Below are 20,778 nucleotides of genomic sequence, written 5' to 3' on the forward strand. Positions count from 1 at the left end.
TAAAATCAAGGTTTCAGCAGGGCTAATTCTTTCTGGAATTTTCTGAGGAGAATCTGTTTCCTTTGCTTTTTCAGCTTTTAGAAGCTGCCTGCATTCTTTGGGTCCTGGATTCTTTCCAGCAATGTTGCCACTGAGACCTCTGCTGCCATCACCACATCTCCTTCTCTGACTATGCCCCTTCTACGTCTTTATTTCCCATATAAGGACTCTTGGATTACACTGGCTTCACCACGGTAATTTGAGAGAATTTCTCCATCGCAAGACCCATAACTTGATAATGTCTACAAAGTCCCTTTTGGCATGTAGGGTAACTTTCACAAGTCTAGGGATTAAATTATGAACATCTTTGGGGGGTGTTATTCTGTCTACCATAAGATCCATTGGATAAAATATCTATGTCTTGATGCTGGTGAAATGGTTGTCTCTTTCTATCACATGAACTATGTAATTTGTCTTGGTCCCCTTTCTTCCTTGGCTCCCAGGGTCTTAGAGCTAGTGATTGTGTTCAGTTGAAATAACTCTGCTGACTTGCTTTCTAATCCAGCTGCTTCCTTTTGTTCATTATTTTCTTCTGACTCTTTTATCCTTATTTTAACAGTTCTGTTTTGTCTTTGTCATTTATTATAAGTTGATTTTGAAACATTACTCAAATATACAAATCCCTGTATTTAGGCTTAACCCCTGGATCTCCTGATTGTTAATCTCTTATCCTCTAAGGCCATCAGCCACTGAAACATTTCCTCACTTGGTAGCTGGACTTTCTCTTATATTTTAGTCCACCTCTTCTTCTGTGCCCTTCCCACAGCCACCCCTGGCTCATGAAACCACTTACAAATCTAATTATCAATTTCCCCCAAGGGACTGTGGATAAATAGTTCACCTTCTACCCATTAGGTGGATTCTGCTAAGGCCTGTTAGGCTGTGATGAATGAACTAGTTCCTGAACCCTTGGTCAGTCTGCCCATGGAAGAAAGACATCCTGAACTGATCTCAAATACACTGGCCTCATTAAAGCACTTGAACAAATTGCCCTAGTAACTCCCATAATAGCCACACACCTCAGGGGGACCAATAACCTTATCCATATGTTACAAGAGGAAATATTGAGTCAAGGAAGGTGAAGCAATCTATAGATTCTACTTCTTTGGGAAAATTATCTTGGTTTGAGGGTTTTAGGTGACTTAGATGGATGAATCCCATTCCTGGTTTTCCATTTAATCAGTACACCCCAATTATTGTTAGAAGTAGTTTGACAAAATAATTTTGTTAGCCTAATTAAAATATAGATTTCAGATATTGCAGTAAGCCAGGCTTTCTTCCTGAAAACTTATCATATGCAAAAGTTTAGGTGATTTGCATCATCTTTGATATCATAGTGTGGAATGGTTAGAAGAGCAGAGAATGTAGTACAAACTTTAGAAACATGATGATTAAAAAGTCTGCTGAAATGTTTTAAAGTTAAGCATATATGTTCAGCCTAATAAATTTCTATAAAATGAACACCTATTTAGCCACTCTCTCCTTAAGCCCCAAATCTGTCCATGCCTCATAGACCAGATTAGATACCCTCAAGAAAGACTTGCATATGCCTCTATTTGTAATCTTTTTCTCATTGAATTTTAGAAACATATTAATGGTTGGTCTCTTCTTATGACACATACATGTGTATTATGTGTGTATGTATGTGTGAATTCATATTATTCACACAGTGAATTCCTGAACCATCCTTTGATTTTCTGCAGCACTGAGTGTCACTGTTTAACTGTCGCTTGAATAGAGTTCATCAGAGAAGGAACAAGTGAATGAATGAGGGAGTGAGTGAATGAGACCATGGAGGTCATTACCTCAGGGGTTGAGTTAATGGTGGTCGCCTATCCCAGAATGGAATAGTCAAATTCACCATGTTTTGGAAAGTAGACAAGGGTCAGTAAGCTGGGTCAGCCAGGGCAGCCCTGGACAAAGAGTTCAGTCTTGACTTTAGGCTGAAACTGGTCTCCACTCTGTCCACCTCCTAGGATTATGTGGCCTGGGGGCCCTTAAACAATGCTCAGGGTTAAAAGGGAGTCATATATTTCAAACACATCTTATTTCTTTTTAAAGAGGGATAGGATGGAAGAATTACTTTGAAGAGTAAGACATACACTGCTGCCACTTTAGTTACATTTATATTGTGTATAAATATATTTTACTCTTGTCATCAGGCTTCACATATACATTCTTGATTCAAGCACAGGAGAAATATTAATTTGGGTACTGCCTTCAAAGCTGTTGACCATGGAAACCAGTCTCCAGGGGCATTAAGCAAATGATTAGATGTTGATAATAAGGCACTTGCTCTTACTGATCTCATTTCATCCTCAGAGAAACCCTAAACGGTGGAAATTGTTATCTTTCCCTTTGTACAGATGATGGAAACAAAGAGCCTCAAAGAGTTCTAATGGCATACCCAAGGTCATCTGTCTGCTTCCTAGTTGAATGTCTGTGTTCTACTCAGCTGTGGTGTAAAGGAGTCTGGCACATAATGGAAATGCAGAACGTGGGCATTTGATTCAAAGAAAATAATCCAGGTTATTCTCATTATGGTCTTGTTTATGATTAAAGTTTAGAATAAAGTGGTGATATACCAGTTGTGTATTCTTTAAAAATGTGCCGCAATTTATTTTAGATGATAATGATTGAGTACCTACTGTGTGCAGGCCACTGGGTTAGTGGTACATGGTACCCCATAAACCTGTCTGTTCTTTTACATGGGAAACAGGATATTACTCTCTTTGCCTTCAGAAACCATATCTCTCTTTTTGTAAAATTTCTTTCCTCTGAATCACTTGGAGCTCTGGCTCCTGATATTTAAAGAAAAACTTTAAAAATAAAAAGTCCTATTTTCCCCCTCAAAAGCCTACTTTTATATGTCAAATGAGCTTTGTTCTTCAGATTATTATGATCTGCTGTGAATTTACTAACTTGATTCAGCAAAACAATTGACTTCTGTGTTTTAAGCTATATCTGAATATTGTGGGCACAGAAAAAGTGTGTTGCCATCTGCTATGCAGAAGAGTAGTAGGTGGAAGGCATAGGGGATGGAATCCTTGGGGAATCCCAAAATATTATCTTGCATTTGTTACATAGTCTTCTAGTTTATTATAATAGGATTTCCCAGGTGGCGCAGTGGTAAAGAATCCACCTGCAATGCATGAGACCCAGGTTTCATCCCTGGAATAGGAAGATCTCCTGGAGAAGGAAATGACAACCCACTCCAGTATTCTTGCCTAGAGAATCCCATGGACAGAGGAGCCTGGCAGGCTTCAGTCCATGTGGTTGCAGAGTTTGACACAGTGCAAAGAAATCGAGGAAAACAACAGAATGGGAAAGACTAGAGAGATACCAAGGGAAAATGTAATGCAAAGATGGGCACAATAAAGGACAGAAATGGTATGGACCTAACAGAAGCAGAAGATATTAAGAAAATGTGGCGAGAACACACAGACGAACTATACAAAAAAGATCTTCACGACACAGATAATCAGGATGGTATGATCAGTCACCTAGAGCCAGACATCCTGGAATGTGAAGTCAAGGGGGCCTTAGGAAGCATCACTATGAACAAAGCTAGTGGAGGTGATGGAATTCCAGTTGAGCTCTTTCAAATTCTGAAAGATGATGCTGTGAAAGTGCTGCACTCAATATGCCAGCAAATTTGGGAAACTGAGAAGTGGCCACAGGACTGTAAAAGGTCAGTTTTCATTCTAATCCCAAAGAAAGGCAATGCCAAAGAATGCTCAAACTACCACACAATTGCACTCATCTCACACGCTAGTAAAGTAATGCTCAAAATTCTCCAAGCCAGACTTCAGCAATACGTGAACTGTGAACTTCCAGATGTTCAAGCTGGTTTTAGAAAAGGCAGAGGAACCAGAGATCAAATTGCCAATATCCACTGGATCATGGAAAAAGCAAGAGAGTTCCAGAAAAACATCTATTTCTGCTTTATTGACTATGCAAAAGCCTTTGACTATGTGGATCACAATAAACTGTGGAAATTCTGAAAGAGATGAGAATACCAGACCACCTGACCTGCCTCTTGAGAAACCTATATGCAGGTCAGGAAGCAACAGTTAGAACTGGACATGGAACAACAGACTGGTTCCAAATAGGAAAAGGAGTACGTCAAGGCTGTATATTGTCACCCTGCTTATTTAACTTCTATGCAGAGTACATCATGAGAAACACTGGACTGGAAGAAGCACAAGCTGGAATCAAGATTGCCGGGAGAAATATCAATAACCTCAGATATGCAGATGACACCACCCTTATGGCAGCAAGTGAAGAGGAACTCAAAAGCCTCTTGATGAAAGTAAAAGAGGAGAGTGAAAAAGTTGGCTTAAAACTCAACATTCAGAAAACGAAGATCATGGCATCTGGTCCCATCACTTCATGGGAAATAGATGGGGAAACAGTAGAAACAGTGTCAGACTTTATTTTGGGGGCTCCAAAATCACTGCAGATGGTGATTGCAGCCATGAAATTAAAAGATGCTTACTCCTTGGAAGGAAAGTTATGACCAACCTAGATAGCATATTCAAAAGCAGAGACATTACTTTGCCAACAAAAGTCCGTCTAGTCAAGGCTATGGTTTTTCCAGTAGTCATGTATGGATGTGAGAGTTGGACTGTAAAGAAAGCTGAGTGCTGAAGAATTGATGCTTTTGAACTGTGGTGTTGGAGAAGACTCTTGAGAGTCCCTTGGACTGCAAGGAGATCCAACCAGTCCATTTTAAAGGAGATCAGTCCTGGGTGTTCATTGGAAGGACTGATGCTAAAGCTGAAACTGCAGTACTTTGGCCACCTTATGCGAAGAGTTGACTCATTGAAAAAGACTCTGATGCTGGGAGGGATTGAAGGCAGGAGGCGAAGGGGACGACAGAGGATGAGATGGCTGGATGGCATCACCAACTCAATGGACATGAGTTTGAGTGAACTCCGGGAGTTGTTGATGGACAGGGAGGTCTGGCGTGCTGCAATTCATGGGGTCGCAAAGAGTCAGACACAACTGAGCGACTGAACTGAACTGATCTGAGCACACATGCACTGTAATAGGTATATACTATGTATGATATGAGATAAATCCTACTAATCTTCCTTACCTTCTCTGTTGATCATGTCAGGTTGAAGCCTGTATGTTTTACTATAAAATTTGTTCATTCATTTCTTTTATAGGTATGTAGATACATAGAGACAGGGATACTTAGTGAGAGAGATTCTGTCCCCACCATCTGAGAATATTTGGCAATATCTGAACACATACTTGGCTGTCACAATGCATAGGACAGCCCCCTACATATACATGCACACAGAATTGTCTGATTAAAATGTCAGTAGTGCTGAGAAGCTTAGTGGACTATAGTCCATGGGGTCACAAAGAGCCGGACACAACTGTGTGACTAAGCATGTGTGCAGGCACACACCCACCCACCCCACACACCCTTCTCCCCCCCCCCCCACACACACAGTGCTGAGAAACTTTGAGATAGATACATACAAAGATAGCTAGCTAGATAGGTGCATACGTAAGAAGAAAGCTAGATATATACTAAGTACCACGTGCTGGGCTCAGCAGAGAAAAACCAGAGCATCCCTTATTGACAGCAAATTTAATGTACAGCCATCATGTGTCTTCATCCTCAAAATCCAGCCCTGTTTTCATTATTGGGAAAAATTAAGTTTGGCCTCTCCCAGGATTTATTGCCTTTCTAATCAGCATTTTTTAGGAGTAAAACTACCAAAACATGCATTTCTAAGTGAAGTTAATTTTCTGTACAGAATACATAGTTCGTAGCACTGATAACAAATTCAGCAGACTTAATCAGATTCAGATTTGGTATGCTGTTTCAGGGGAAAAGGAAAACAAATATAAGTGGGTACTTTAGAGCTTTGGCTCTTGCTAAAAAGTTTATGTAATTTGCCGAATTAAATTTTAAATCCAAGCTTACAAGAACTTCACATTTATGATATAAAATTAATTCAAGATGAAATATGCAATCCCCTGAGATATCTTCCCAGCTCTATCTCCCTCTTCTCCCGCTTTCAGCATGGCTCCCCTTACCAAAATCTCAATCAGTTTCGAGATAGAGATTTCTTTCAAGTAGTATGTATGTGGATTCTCCAGTCAATCTCAGTAAAAGATTTGGAGAGCTAGATGTGAGTATCCTATCCATGAAATACATATTTGGACCTGGTTTCCAGGTGGCGCAGTGGTAATGAATCTGCTTGCCAATGCAGGAATCACAAGAGATGCGAGTTCAGTCCCTGGGTTGGGAAAATTCCGTGGAGTAGGAAATGACCATGTGCTCTTGTATTCTTGCCTGGAAAATTCCATAGACAGGGGAGCCTGGCGGGCTACTGTCCATGGGGTCGCAAAGAGTTGGACACGACTGAGTATACACACACACAGAGCACACACTAATTAAATGCTTTTGATTGGCTGTTAATAGCTCACATTTTAACCTAGTCAAGACTATCCTCATTTATAGGTGCTACTGTTTCAAGTCATTTTTAGAAAATACCATGCAAAGTGTAAGCAAGTGCACAGTGGTCTGCAGAAATTCTTATTGTGCATTAGTTCAGATGAACTGTGGGGTTAGATGGTCAGGGAAACCACTGTGAAACACTGGGGCGACTCTTCTAAAGAACCCCAAAGAGTTCATGCATGCAACTGTGAAAACATAATTTAACTTTAGGGGCTTTTTTTTACTCTCTTTTTTCCATTTTTTTTTGCTTCCACCAGGTCCATCTAGTCAAAGCTGCGGTTTTTCTAGTAGTCATGTTGGGATGTAAGAGTTAGACTATAAAGAAAGCTGAGCACCAAAGAATTGATGCTTTTGAACTGTGGTATTGGAGAAGACTCTTGAGAGTCCCTTGAACTGCAAGGAGATCCAGCCAGTGCATCCTAAAGGAAATCAGTCCTGAATATTCATTGGAAGGACAGATGTTGAAGCTGAAACTCCAATACTTTGGCCACCTGATGCAAAGAACCGACTCATTGGAAAAGACCCTGATGCTGGGAAAGATTGAAGGCAGGAAGAGAAAGGGATGGCAGAGGATGAGATAGTTGGATGGCATCACTGACATGATGGACATGAGTTTGAGTAGGCTCCAGGAGTTGGTGATGGACAGGGAGGCCTGACGTGCTGCAGTCCATGGGATCACAAAGAGTTGGACATGACTGAGTGACTGAACTGAATATATATTCTCAAATAGACCAAGAATAGATTGATTTCTAAGTAGAAGTGCTTATTAGGACTAAATCAAAGGTCAATTCTAAATGTCTCTTTGGTGGCATTGGGACACTAGAGAGAGTGACATTCTCAGAGAGCAACTCTTTGGCAAATGACAGCTTTCAGTGTCAGAAATTTGGTGATCGGTGTCTCCAAGGTGAGTAAGTGAAAGTTGCTCAGTCGTGTCTGACTCTTTGCAACCCCTTGGACTATACAGTCCATGGAATTCTCCAGGCCAGAATACTGGAATGGGTAGCCTTTCCCTCCTCCAGGGGATCTTCCTGGAGGGAAGATCCCAAGGGTCTTCCCTCGTAGCTCAGTTGATAAAGAATATGCCTGCAATTCAGGAGACCTAAGTTCAATTCCTGGGTCGGGAATATACTCTGGAGAAGGAAATGGCTACCCACTCCAGTATTCTTGCCTGGAGAACCCTGTGGACAGAGAAGCCTGGTGGGCTACAATCCATGGAGTCACAAGAGTCGGACACAACTGAGCAACTAAACCACCACCACTCTTCAAGGTTCCTGAAAAACTCGGTAAACCAAAGTTATCTTGACACACCTGCAGAATCTTGAGAATCACATAGAAAAAAAGACCTAATATTTGAAAATAAAGGCAGAGAAATTTCTCCTTATGCTAACATGTTTCAAAACTGCATCAAATCTCTCAGTTCTTTAAAAGAATTATCCTTTTCTCTGTTCCCTATAGCTTAAGAGAATAGCGGGGAGCCGCATAAGAAAATGGAGCTCTTAACACACTCCTGGAGCCCACCTGTCTATTTCTTTGTCTGTTGCTCTTCACATGTCCCCGCCCCTGGTTTCTGTCCTTGGATGGGTATTTTCTCCATCTTATTTTTCCTTCTCTGGTCACGGTGTAAAATGAATGTGCTCTGTTTTATTGTTCTTGTTTGGGTTTTGTTTGTTTGTTTTCTAATTTATTCATTGTATTTTTGGCTGTGCTGGGTCTTCATTGCTGTGGCAGGCTTTCTCTAGTTTCAGCGAGTGGGGGCTACTATCTAATCTTGGAGTGGGGACTCTTCATTTTCGGTGGCTTCTGTTGTTTCATCTCAAGGGTAATTGTGGCACACGGGCCTACTTGCCCCTCAGCATGTGGAATCTTTCTGGACAAGGGATCGAACCTATGTCCCTTGCATTGGCAGGCAGATTTTGAACCACTGGACCACCAGGGAAGTCCATGTTGTGTTTTTTTTTTAGTAACTGAGGGAATAATTTTAGATTAACAAGTTTCAAAGTAAGTACAGAGTGATCCTCTATACCCTTTACCTGGTTTCCTCTAATGTCAATGTCTTACCTTACCATGGCACTTCTGTCAAAGTAAGAAAGCAACATCAGTACATTACAAACTACAGGCTTTATTTGGATTGTTCTAGTTTTTTCACAAGTGCCTTCTTTCTGTTCCAGGATCCCATCCAAAGCACTACATTGTATTTAGTCATCAGGTCTCTTTAGGCTCCCCTGGGCTGTGAGTTTCTTTGTCTTCGCTTTCCCCCGCCAAAATATTCCCTGTTTTGAGGAGTACTGATCAGATGTTTTACAGAATGTCACTCATTTTAGCTGCCACAGTCTGAATGTTTTTGTCTTCCTAGCATGCATATCCTAATCTCCAATGTAATGGTATAATTCTCATGATTGGAATTAGTGCCCTTATTGAAGAGGCCCCCACAGAGTTCCCCAGCCCCTTCTACCAGGTAAGGATACAAGAAGTCTCCAGCTCAGAAGAGGGTGGTCACACCCGGCCATGGTGGGAGCCTGATCTGGGACTTCTAGCCCACAGACCTGTGAAGAATAAATGTCTGTTGTTTATAAGCCACCCAGTCTGTGGTATCTTGTTAGAGCCGCCCAAATGGACTAAGACATTAGGTTTATCTCTTGTTTTTTCACGATTAGATTGGGGTGATGGGTTTGGGGAAAGATACCAAGGAGGTGAAGTGCCCTTTTCATCACATTGTAACATGTTATCAGCATCACTTATCACTGCTAATGCAGTCTAGTTGATTTCTAATGCCACAGAATGTCCATTGCTCTTAATGTAAAAACAAGAAAATGCAATATTTTATATTTGCACTATAGCCTAACTTTTGAAACTCTTCCAACCTTTAATTAGGTTGCTGTTCTGTACCCCAGAATAGGAGTGTGTATGTGACACATAGTATGTAATCGGTATTCCTTGGTGACTGAATGAATATCTCTCTGTCTCCACCTTCATATATATAGGTCAGGGTCACTGGGTGGGAAAAAGAGACATCTTAAGCAACCTAGATACTAACCAGTCCACAGTCCAACCACTCGTATTGATTGGGTTTTAAGGAATGAATTTAAAATAACTTTGGAAAACTGGGATACGTTTTCATCCTCCTAAAAGGATGTTGGAACTTTTCTTATGATTTATATATGTAACTGTAGTGTTGTAAGCAGTGCTAATGAAGTGGGAGGTAAGCATGTAGGAGTTCAGCAATGCAGACCTTGGGAAATGGGGAGGCACTTTAGAATTAGTATCGTCAAATTGCTTGTTTTCATTGCATTTGAGAATTTCCCTCCTTTGTGGTAAGTTGCCATCTCATTAAAAGGGAAACTCTCAACAACATCATCTCGAAACACCTGCCTCACCACATAGAAAGAGGCAGCCTTTTATGAGCACTAGCTTTCTTTTCTCTGTGGTTTTACCGAGTTTTGATGCTTTATCCAAAGCAGTGGGTTTCTTGCTGCTGACAGACGCAGTTGCAGGTTGCAGAGTAAAGTGAAGTGTTTAAAAGTTCAACTTGCTGAAGTTTTCAGACCACTCATTCCCTCCAAGCTAAGTTGAAAAGGCCAGAAAGATCGCTCACCTTTGCTGGTGGCCCTGGGGGCATGGAGAATGTTGAACAGAGAAGTTAGGTTCTCTAGTGCCAAGACCTGTGCCTCCAGAAAAATGATCTGCCAACTGTGGGGAGGTGAGGGGGCAGGCTGATCCGAGGAACCACAAGTTTCTCGTATTTCCTAGTCTTTTCTGTATCGGCAGTTAATAATTTTAAACTGTCCTGGCATTTTGCAAGCAATTTAAAGGCTGCGAATCCTGAAGTGTGGGGTGTTTTGTGGGAGTGACGTGGGTGGGGAACTCTGTCATCCTAGTCTTCTGTTTTGAGAGTAAGCATTCTTGACTAAAGATAAGGTGCAAAACACCCTCTCTCCTTCACTGACCATGGGCCCCAAATTCAGACAATAGGTCTGTGGGGGAAGTAGTGAACAATTTTCTAGCCTTTGTTCCTCCTCGGTTTCAAAATATATTAAGAAAACCATGGGTGACACAGAGGGCTTTTATAGGGACCCAGATACCTAAAAATCACTTTCAAATTGAATTTCAAAAAATAAACTCCCCAGGACAATTCATACGCTCCAGCAAATTGGGTGTTTTGGTACTTGGACACTGAATTGCACAGGAAAGGTTTCTTAAGATAAGCATTTTGTTTCATATTTCCCCCACTTGGCTCTTTATGATAACAGCTTTCATAAATAGTATAGCAGTTGAAACATTTATTATTGGAACAGAAATGCAATTACATGCAGATGTTGTCCTGTGATTCATTGCTTTGTGCTCCACACATTTTCAAGCTGGAGGAAGAACAAGCAGGTCATCAAGTAAATGCTCTCGGCTGAGCTCCACTTACTCTCCTGACTTGAGTTATCTAATCTCTTTTGTGAGTGTTGCCACAATCTCGTCCTCCGTGGCCCTCTTGGCAGCGAGTTTCATTGTGCAATTACCCCAACTACCGTCAAGAATGTCTTTTCATCCAATATAAACGTTTTTTCCTTAATCCAAACCTGGTTCTTTCTCCAATATTCCTGTTCTGAGGCATATAAAAGGACCACCCCATTTAATTTTTTTTTCAGTTTGTTATCATTTTTTCCTTTTGGCAACGTCAGAAAGTGATCCAAACTGTGAAGGTGATAACATAGGACAATTGAGATGGAACCACTGGAGGTGGGACAGGTGGAGATGTCCTTCCTGGTTGTCATTGGTCATGGATGGCCTCTTCCCGGAGGAAACCTTTGCATACATTCTGAGGGTTTAGGGGCCACTTTTCACTTTCATGCATTGGAGAAGGAAATGGCAACCCACTCCAGTGTTCTTGCCTGGAGAATCCCAGGGACAGGGGAGCCTGGTAGGCTGCCATCTATGGGGTCGCACAGAGTTGGACACCACTGAAGTGACTTAGCAGCAGCAGCAGCAGCAGTGAAGACACCAAGTGTATCCGTTTCCTATTACTGCAGTAACAAATTATCACCAGCCTGGGGCTTCCCTGGTGGCTCAGACAGGAAAGAATCTGCCTGCAACGTAGGAGACCCAGGTTCTATCCATGGATTGGGAAGATCTCCTGGGGAAGGGAATATCCACTCCCATGTTCTTGCCTGGAGAATTCATGGACAGAGGAGCCTGGTGGGCTGTAGTCCATGGGGTCACACAGCTGAGCTACTAACACACTTCAGTGGATTAAAACAACTCAAATTATTTTCATACAGTTCTTCAGGTCAGAAGTCCAACATAAGTTTCAGTGGGCTAAAATCAAGGTGTCTCCAGGACTGTATTCCTTCTGGAATAGAGGAGAATCTGTTCCCAACCTCTAGGCTGACCCCATTCCCTGGATCATGGTCTCCTTCCTCCATTTTCCAAGCCACCAGTAGTTAGTCAAGTCTCTCACATGACATTATGCTTACACAGATTCTTCTGCCTCCCCCTTCCACATTTTAAAGACCTTGTGATTCCTTTGGACCCACCTGGATAATCTAGGCTGATCATCTTAAGGTCAGCGATTTAGGAACCTTCATTCCATCTGCAACCTTAACTCCTCCCCCTCATTTAACTTAATATATGTGCAGATTTGAGAGACTTGGATGTGGACATCTTTGGGAGGTCACTATTCTGCCTACCACACGAAGCAGAGCATTTCAGGCAGTGGAAGAACATGTACAAAGGCCCTAAGGTCTGAACAAGATGGGTATGATGGGGGAAGAGAAGGAAGACCAATGTGGGTGGACATAATGCTCTGAGGTTAGTCTGGGGAAGGCTGGCAGAGGTCAGATTATGGAAAGCTCGGTGGGCCATGGTATGAAAACTAAACTGTGTTCTGGTCATAGGAGGAGACTGCTAGAGGTTTTGAGCAGGGAATGGCATGATCTGATATATATTTTTAAAAGATGGTTTGGGCTGCTCTGTGAAAATAAACTGTGGAGAGGCAAGGGCAGAAGTAGGGAGAACAATTGAGAAGCAAGTACAGGGAATTCCCTGGTGGTCCAGTGTTTAGAGCTAGGCAGTTTGACTGCTGTGGGCCCGGTTTCAATCCCCGGTCGAGGAATCAAAGGTCTCACCAATTAAAAAAAAAAAAAAAAGACAATTACAGTGATCTCGTTCAGAGGTTCTCAACAGGGGGCAGTTTTGTGCTGCCAGCCCCTAGGGAACATTTGGCAATGTCTGAAGAGACTTCCAGTTGTGACTTGTGGTTAAGGGGAGAGAGAGTACTACTGGGATCCAGTGGGAAGATGCCAGCGATGCTACTTAGCATCCTACAGTGCCTAGGGCAGCCCCCAGCACAAAGAATGATCCTGACCTGTGGTGCGGAGGCTGAGAAACTGGAAGGGTTGGAGGCAACAGGAAAGACGTGGTCAGAGCATGTGTGCTCAGTAGCTCAATCATGTCCAACTCTTTGCAACCCCATGGACTTTAGCCCACCAGGCTCCTCTGTGCATAGAATTATCCTGGCAAGAATACTGGAGTGGGTTGCCATTTCCTTCTCCGGGGTTTGGACACACACTCACCCATTACTAGGCTTTAGCTTTCAGGGCTTTATCAAAGAAGGAAGAGGCTGGGGGTTGACTTCAAAGCAGACTAGATTGGAGAGGGAGGGGCTGTGTGGGGCACATGGGTGGGGGTGGGAAGGAGAGGTGATTTTCACAGTGCTGGGTTTCCCTCAGGCAGCCAAAAGGACACACTGCAGCACTTCCATTGCATCTTGTATCAGCTATCTTGTCCTAGTTCCTATTATGTACTTGGTGTTTATCATAGTCTAGAATTATAAACCCAGGGAACCCAGGCCCTATTTTATTCTCCATCGTCACTAGCTTGGTGACATCAGACAACTGACTTAACCTCTCCTTGTCTCCATGTTCACCACTGGGCTTCCCAAGTGGCTCAGTGGTAAAGAATCTGCCTGCCAATACAGGAGACTCAGGTTTTATCCCTGGGTCAGGAAGATCTCCTGGAGAAGGAAATGGCAACCCACTCCAGTACTCTTGCCTGGAAAATCCCATGGACAAAGGAGCCTGGCAGGCATAATTTAGCTACTAAATAACAACTGAAAAAGACAACATCTGCTTTATCAACCTCATCTTGTTACAAAGAACTTGGGAAGAAAAATTAAAGCATGATATGTATATATTCTGAAAGTGAAAGTGGAGAGTGAGAAAGTTGGCTTAAAGCTCAACATTCAGAAAATGAACATCATGGCATCCGGTCCCATCACTTCATGGGAAATAGATGGGGAAACGGGAAACAGTGTCAGACTTTATTTTTATGGGCTCCAAAATCACTGCAGATGGTGACTGCAGCCATGAAATTAAAAGATGCTTACTCCTTGGAAGGAAAGTTATGACCAACCTAGATATCATATTCAAAAGCAGAGACATTATTTTGCCAACAAAGGTCCGTCTAGTCAAGGCTATGGTGTTTCTAGTGGTCATGTATGGATGTGAGAGTTGGACTGTGAAGAAGGCTGAGTGCCAAAGAATTGATGCTTTTGAACTGTGGTGTTGGAGAAGACTCTTGAGAGTCCCTTGGACTGCAAGGAGATCCAACCCATCCATTCTGAAGGAGATCAGCCCTGGGATTTCTTTGGAAGGAATGCTGCTAAAGCTGAAACTCCAGTACTTTGGCCACCTCATGTGAAGAGTTGACTCATTGGAAAAGACTCTGATGCTGGGAGGGATTGGGGGCAGGAGGAGAAGGGGACGACAGAGGATGAGATGGCTGGATGGCATCACTGACTCAATAGACATGAGTTTGGGTGAACTCCGGGAGTTGGTGATGGACAGGGAGGCCTGGCGTGCTGCGATTCATGGGGTCGCAAAGAGTCGGACATGACTGAGTGACTGAACTGAACTGATGTATATATTCTGCTTTGCAAATTTTTGTTCCCTGAAATTTCATTATCATAATCCTTCTTTTCTAGGTTTCATTATATTTTTCACCATTAATATTTTTATACCTGAAAAACAATGTAACTGATAAATATTTAACACATTGAAAAGGCAAATTATATTTTAGATTTTATTTTTATGATATTTTCAAGGATCACATAGTCTAGTTCTTTCTGAATATAATAAGGAAACCAGTGGAATAACATTATTGGCTAATTTAATTTAATTTATCTCACCAATTTATTCACTAGCACCTGTGTGTAAAGGACTATTAAATGAACTAGGCCAAAATAGGGTTCCTCTTGCCTCTGGGCACATGCAGTAAATTCACTTTGCCATTCTGAGACAGTTCTCATAACGTAGAGACTAGGGGTCTGCAAAGTGTAGCCCAAGGTTGGCCACCCAGTTGTGTGAATAAAGTTTTATTGGAACACAGCCACACACATTCATTTCCGTATTATCTGTGGCTGGTTTGGACCACAGTAGCTGAATAGAGTTAGCTGTAATAGAGAGGTGTACAGCTGGCAAAGTCAAAAATATTTACTATCTTGCCCTTCACAGAAAAAAAATTTGCCCACTCCTGACCTAAGGCACTTAAGTCTTTTGGAAATTTCAGCTTTTGCTTCTGAATTTGCTCTGTTTTCTTATTTCTAAAAATGTGAATCTCCAGTAAAGAAATATTTTAAGAACACCTATTTCCCTGTGTTTACATGGCTTACATCCCCATACCACAGGCTTTACAAGTAAAAGTGCTAAGCTACCAGTATATATTCAATTTATAGGCTAATAATGGCCCAATATAGTTTTTTTTCCCATCCATTTTGTAGATCTTTCATTTCCATCCTTTATTTATCACTATTGAACCCAAGCTTCTTTCTTAACATTATTTTCCCCCATCTCTTCAAGGTCATTTTGAATTATAACACAATCCTCTGAGGTGTTAGCTATCCAATTTGGCACCATCTGCAAATTAAATCAACTTGTCTTTTATTTCATCACTCAAACAACTGATGGAAATATTAAGAAGAGCCTGCCTCAGGACATCCTTTTAAAATGTCACTGTTTCCCTCAAGGTTCTGCCAGAACCATTGATAATCTGAATCCACTTTTAAGCTCCCACTCCTCTGACAATTGGATCTCGTCAGTGATGGCCAAACCTCAGATGCCAGTCATGATACCATAGTGGTCATGAGCATGGCCTACTTACTTAACGGACCCATTCCTCTAAGCGGATGGGTTTGCCATACCTGTTGTGTCTGCTCATCATGTATTCTGGTTTTCCTGTCTTGCTCTGAAATTAAGGAGGGCTGGAGGACTTGCTTTGGCCAGTGAAAGGTGAGCGGAAGTTTGCATCCTTTAGGGAGTGAAGTTTTGAAAGGCAGTTCATGATTCACCAGGTCCGCGTTTCCTGTCTTGGCAACTGTGGAAGTACGTGTTGAAAGGAACCTTCATCAGGTTGGGCTCCCGAGTGACTGTGAATAGAGACCCCTCCCTAGAGATCTGCATAGATGTGCAGCACGAGTGAGAAACACACCGTTGTTGTTATAAGCAACTGAGACCTGGGGGTGGCTTGTTTCCAGAGCATAACCTCACCCATCTTGCCTGATAACAGCTCTTGAGCACCATAACATTTTTCTAGAAAGCTCCATTAAAGCTTGGGACCATTCTTTTCCTATGGATCCTTTTCTGTGTATATCCCTCGCAGAACCTTATCCACTGTGCATACCACTTAAATGTTTATTGCATAGAAGTTACTTAATAATAGATCGATAGATAACTGGCTAACATATTTAGGGAATCTTTTTTTATGCTTTTGCATCCTGTTTTTATATATGTGCGTGTGCTCAGTTGTGTCTAACTCTTTACAACCCCATGAATTGTAGCCCACCAGGCTCCTCTGTCCATGGGATTTCCCAGCCAAGAATACTGGTGTAGGTTGCCATTCCTTGCTCCAGGGGATCTCCCCGGATGAGGGATAGAACCCACAGCTCTTGCATCTCCTGCATTAGCAGGTGGATTCCTTACCACTAGCACCACCTGGGAAGCTGTATTATATATGAACTAATAATAAAAACAACTCCATATACATCCAGCTTCTTAAGCACCTTCAAGGTATTTTTCAATTGAATGCCCTGGTTCTCCTCTATTGTTTGATATAAGGATATAGTCATTATGATGGAGGTTTTACCTTCCCTAATATTTACTTTAAGTTAACTCAGCCCAGATTCACCACTTCTAATCATGGTAAGACCGGCCTCTGGCTACTGAGAGTAACCTGCACTCACTATAGTGAGAGAATGAGCTTGGGCATTTGCCTATTAATACTTCTATATTGGGGCTTCCCTAGAGGCTCAGATGGTAAAGAAAGCACCTGCAGTGCAGGAGATGCAGGAGACGTGGGTTCGATTCCTGGGTTGGGAATATCCCCTGGAGGAGGGAAGGGCTACCTACCTACATCAGTATTCTTGTCTGGAGAATCCCATGGAAAGAGGAGTCTGGCAGGCTACAGTCCATGGGGTCACAGAGTCAGACACAACTGAGTGACTAACACTTTCCTTCTTTCACTTCTGTATTGATGTGGAGCTTCAACGAAACATCCTTCTGTTAGGAGAAATTTAGGGAAACATTAGAGCTTCACATTCCATAATATTCATGTGCACAGGCTTTCTTTAAGATGTAGTTGGGACATGCCTCACTTGCTCCTGGTTGTATTCCTGGGACCTAGCAGAATGCCCGGACCATAGAAGCATCAAAAAATACATGGAATGATTTGAATTTGATACTTTCCATCATCTTTGAGATAGGCAGCCCTTTTTATGTCTGTTTTGGAGGTGAGGCTCAGAAACATTACAAGTAATTTACCCAAGGTGACACCACGAAGAGATGGAACCAGAATGGGAGCATCTGCTTCTCAGGCATTTGCTCTTTCTCGGATAGCATGGTGCACCCAGGCTTCAGTAGAAAGAGCAAATGTTCTGGAGTCTGATGGACCGAGATTTGAATTACAGCTCAGCTACTCATTAGTTATATGTCATTGGGGATTTCTCAAATCTATCCCCTGATGTTTTCTTTAAACCACAATGATATTTTCTCCCCTTCAAGTAGGTCTTGTATTTTATTTCATTTCCCATAAATGCTATTTTGGGGGCATGGTATAATGATTCAGCTGTATGTATTCTCTCATTGGGGTCCTCTATGGTTAGGTTGAATTCATGTTGCTTCCCTGACCCTGTCTTTCCCAAACCATTTCTTGAGGCATCCAAGATGGATTTAGCAGAGGGTTATATTCCCACTTTGAAATAGGCTACTTTCATATCCAAATTTCATTTTGACCTTTCAATTCAATAATTATAGCCTAAGATATTTTATGTTTAAAGCCCAAATGACTGTTTGCTTAGAATTGTAAGAACAAATTTGGAAGCCAGCTTAAGGCACTTAAAGGTTTAGCCTGCCCTGGAGAAAAAATGCATTCTTTGTCTTGCATCAACATGTTAATAAAGTCTAAAGTTCCTGCACAAACAGAACTTGCTTCAGTGGGAATTATAAGAACATAAAGGGCGCAGGATCATAAATGGACTATATTAGTGAAAGCCATTTACCTAGCATGGCACACAGAGTTTTATTTAAGATTAATGAAAACCCAATAAATAGAAAACACTAATATTCCTTCCAGTGGGGCAGTCAAGATGAGTCTTAACTTGATATCATAGAAATGTGTGTACTCTGAACAGAAAAACGTGTGCAATATTTGCAAAGTTATATTTTCATAATATTTTATAACCCAAATTTATATTCAATAAAAATGCACCTAATATCTCATTTTAGGATCATTCTGGAGTCAGGTAAAGGCAATCATTTTAGCAGTAAGTTATGACTTCATAAAAGTATTTTAATCAGTTGGTATGTTACCTTTAAATTCTCCGGACATATGATTCTTAAAAATGATATTTGAACATGGAAATCTGCCATTTGGAATGTTTTTCTGTCTCTTCAAGTGGATTTTATTTTTGAAAATTCTATTGGAGGTAAATTCTAGAAGATCTGAGATTTTGGATCTGCCACAAAATGAGACTTTAGACCAGTCACTTATCACTGCATGTCAATTTTGTTATCTTGAATAGGAAATAATAACACACGCTTCCGGTAGAGATATAAATAAAAATGGTATGGAAAAGTCTTTGCCTGGTGGAAAATGCCCCTGTGGTGTTTGTTTGTTTGTTTGTTTGTTTGTTTGTTTTGCAGTCTCCTGCTCTTAACAGAAACCCTTCATGATAGGTTTGTGTCGGTGCTGGCTTCAGTAGCCTGTAAACATTCATTCTCTCCTCTTCCCTGAGCAAAGACCAAAGACACAACACTGAGCTATTTTTGCTAAGATCCACACTACTCAAGGAGCAGTCAACCAGTGGATGAAATAGAAACAAATGATTCATTTTAAGATAAGCTTTATTTAGCAGGCAGTCTTCACCTCCAGCACTCAGATACTAAGTCTTGAGTCTGTTCTTCATAGTGAGACTTCAGTGGAATTGGTTAGACTTAAAAAGAATTATTACTTTTCTCTACAGGCCTGTGTAGAGAAGAAGAGCCAATTGTAGCCAAATGTAGAGGAGAAGAGCCAATTATTAGACAATGGATGTGTTACATACTTACATTTAAAAACTGTTTTGAGCCTAGAGTTAAACCTTCCACAGAGTACTTTTAAAGATACATTTTCTTATCTTCTTAAGTCTAAGAGGTTGTTTGTTTAAATTTTTTTCCATGTAATTATGCAAATTCACAAGTCTTAGATTTCTTTCCTGAAACCATCAAACACTTTAATATGTGGGCTCAGGAGGGTTATTTCAGGGAATAAATAGATATTACGTGTCATTTCACCCTTAAAAAAAAAAGTGGCAATTACTGCATTGTAAAAGGAGTAAACTCTAAATGATCTTATTGTATTATCTACTAAAGGCCTGGAAAAGTTGAATAACTATTAGTTACTATGTTCCTATAAGGCATTAGGGGGTCTTACTTGATAGAGGTTTATTCGTATTCTCGTCCCATCATCCGTTCTATTCACTTCTTTGAAAATAATTTCAAGAAAAGTTACCCTGGTTTTAAAAACATAAAAGACAACTGATAATATCCTATACTTTGGTTTTTCTCCCTACAGTGCCTTTATATAATAGAAGGTCGGTCATAGCTCATGATATAAAACACTAGCTGTTGACTCACAGTTACACTAGAAGGGCCAATTTTACAGACTGCTGGAATAAAGATGATTTTAATTAAATTGCACAAATCCCTTTGTACTGCAACCAAAGCCTCCTCAGGCTGGCTGACGCTGAGCCACTCTGGCGTGTGTAGAGTTAACCAGGTTACCGGGCTTCCTAGTTAACTTCTTTCACCAGGAATGCAATTCGTGTTTACCTATATAAGGAAACCTGTTAGGCTGACCTGAGTTTGGCGGATTTTTGCGCTGACTGGGAGGCGTGTGAGCACACAGCCCAGAGACGGGGAGTGATTCCGAGCTGGACAGAGCAAGCTTCCTGATCGCACCAGCCATTCAGCTGATCCGAGGCAGGCTGCCTGGAGGACCTACAGGTTTGCCTCTTCCAGATCACAGTTGAGGAACAAAAACCCCGTCCTGGGAAAAATGGGGAAGCCGGTGAGTCTTACCGATCTCTCTCTCTATGCTGCTGCTCAGGGGCACGCCTCGCTGGTCTCACCCAGGAAGTGGAGGCAGAGGCGTTGCTCAGCCTCTCACCCCACAGCTCCTTCCTGAACAAACACCAGGCTTCGCGAATACCTCCAGACAACTTTTCCTGCCTGTTTTGTACCCCGAGAATCCACAGAGGCAGTGATTTTCGCACCTTAGAGTGTTTTGGTGGTTTGAGGAGGGGGTGGGGGGCGTTGGCTTTTTTTTTTTTAACTACTCAGGAGTTTCTCTCCTACCGCGCAGAGTGGAAAGGAACCCTGGGGTGCTTCGCGAGAACGCCGAGCCCCCGAGGATGTCAATAGTAACTTTAAGTGGGGTTCCAAAAACTACAGGCGGAGTGATAGTCTGTAGAAGTGCAATTTGTCACAAAAAAAGGCAGTCTGAAGGTATCATTTTTCATTCATGCGGCAGCAAAAATCCTTCCATCCTGCACATGTAATAAAGGACACCTTCTGAGACACTGAGAAAAGAAAGAAGCTGAGCTGAGCTCTTTGTTCTAGACAATGTAAAGAAGCCCACTCTTGCATTTTGACAAGTTAGCATATGTCTACTTATATATAAGGCAGGGACTGTGTAGAAAGGCTTTATGTCAAAGGCGTTGTGGTCGATTGAGTTAAAATTTG

The 20,778-nt window shown here is 41.7% G+C and overlaps 1 protein-coding gene across 1 annotated transcript in view; it reads left to right on the forward strand.

Moving 5' to 3' along the window:
* Positions 1-19,774: 19,774 nt before the first annotated feature.
* Positions 19,775-20,778, forward strand: part of MID1 (midline 1) — a 277,769-nt gene continuing 276,765 nt past the window's right edge. Inside the window, exon 1 of the mRNA XM_019955845.2 lies at positions 19,775-20,104. The gene's annotated coding sequence lies outside the window, so the exon portion shown is untranslated. The remainder of the gene's footprint in view (positions 20,105-20,778) is intronic.

This window comes from Bos indicus, chromosome X (assembly GCF_029378745.1).
Source record: "Bos indicus isolate NIAB-ARS_2022 breed Sahiwal x Tharparkar chromosome X, NIAB-ARS_B.indTharparkar_mat_pri_1.0, whole genome shotgun sequence".
NCBI classification, from domain to species: Eukaryota; Metazoa; Chordata; class Mammalia; order Artiodactyla; family Bovidae; genus Bos; species Bos indicus.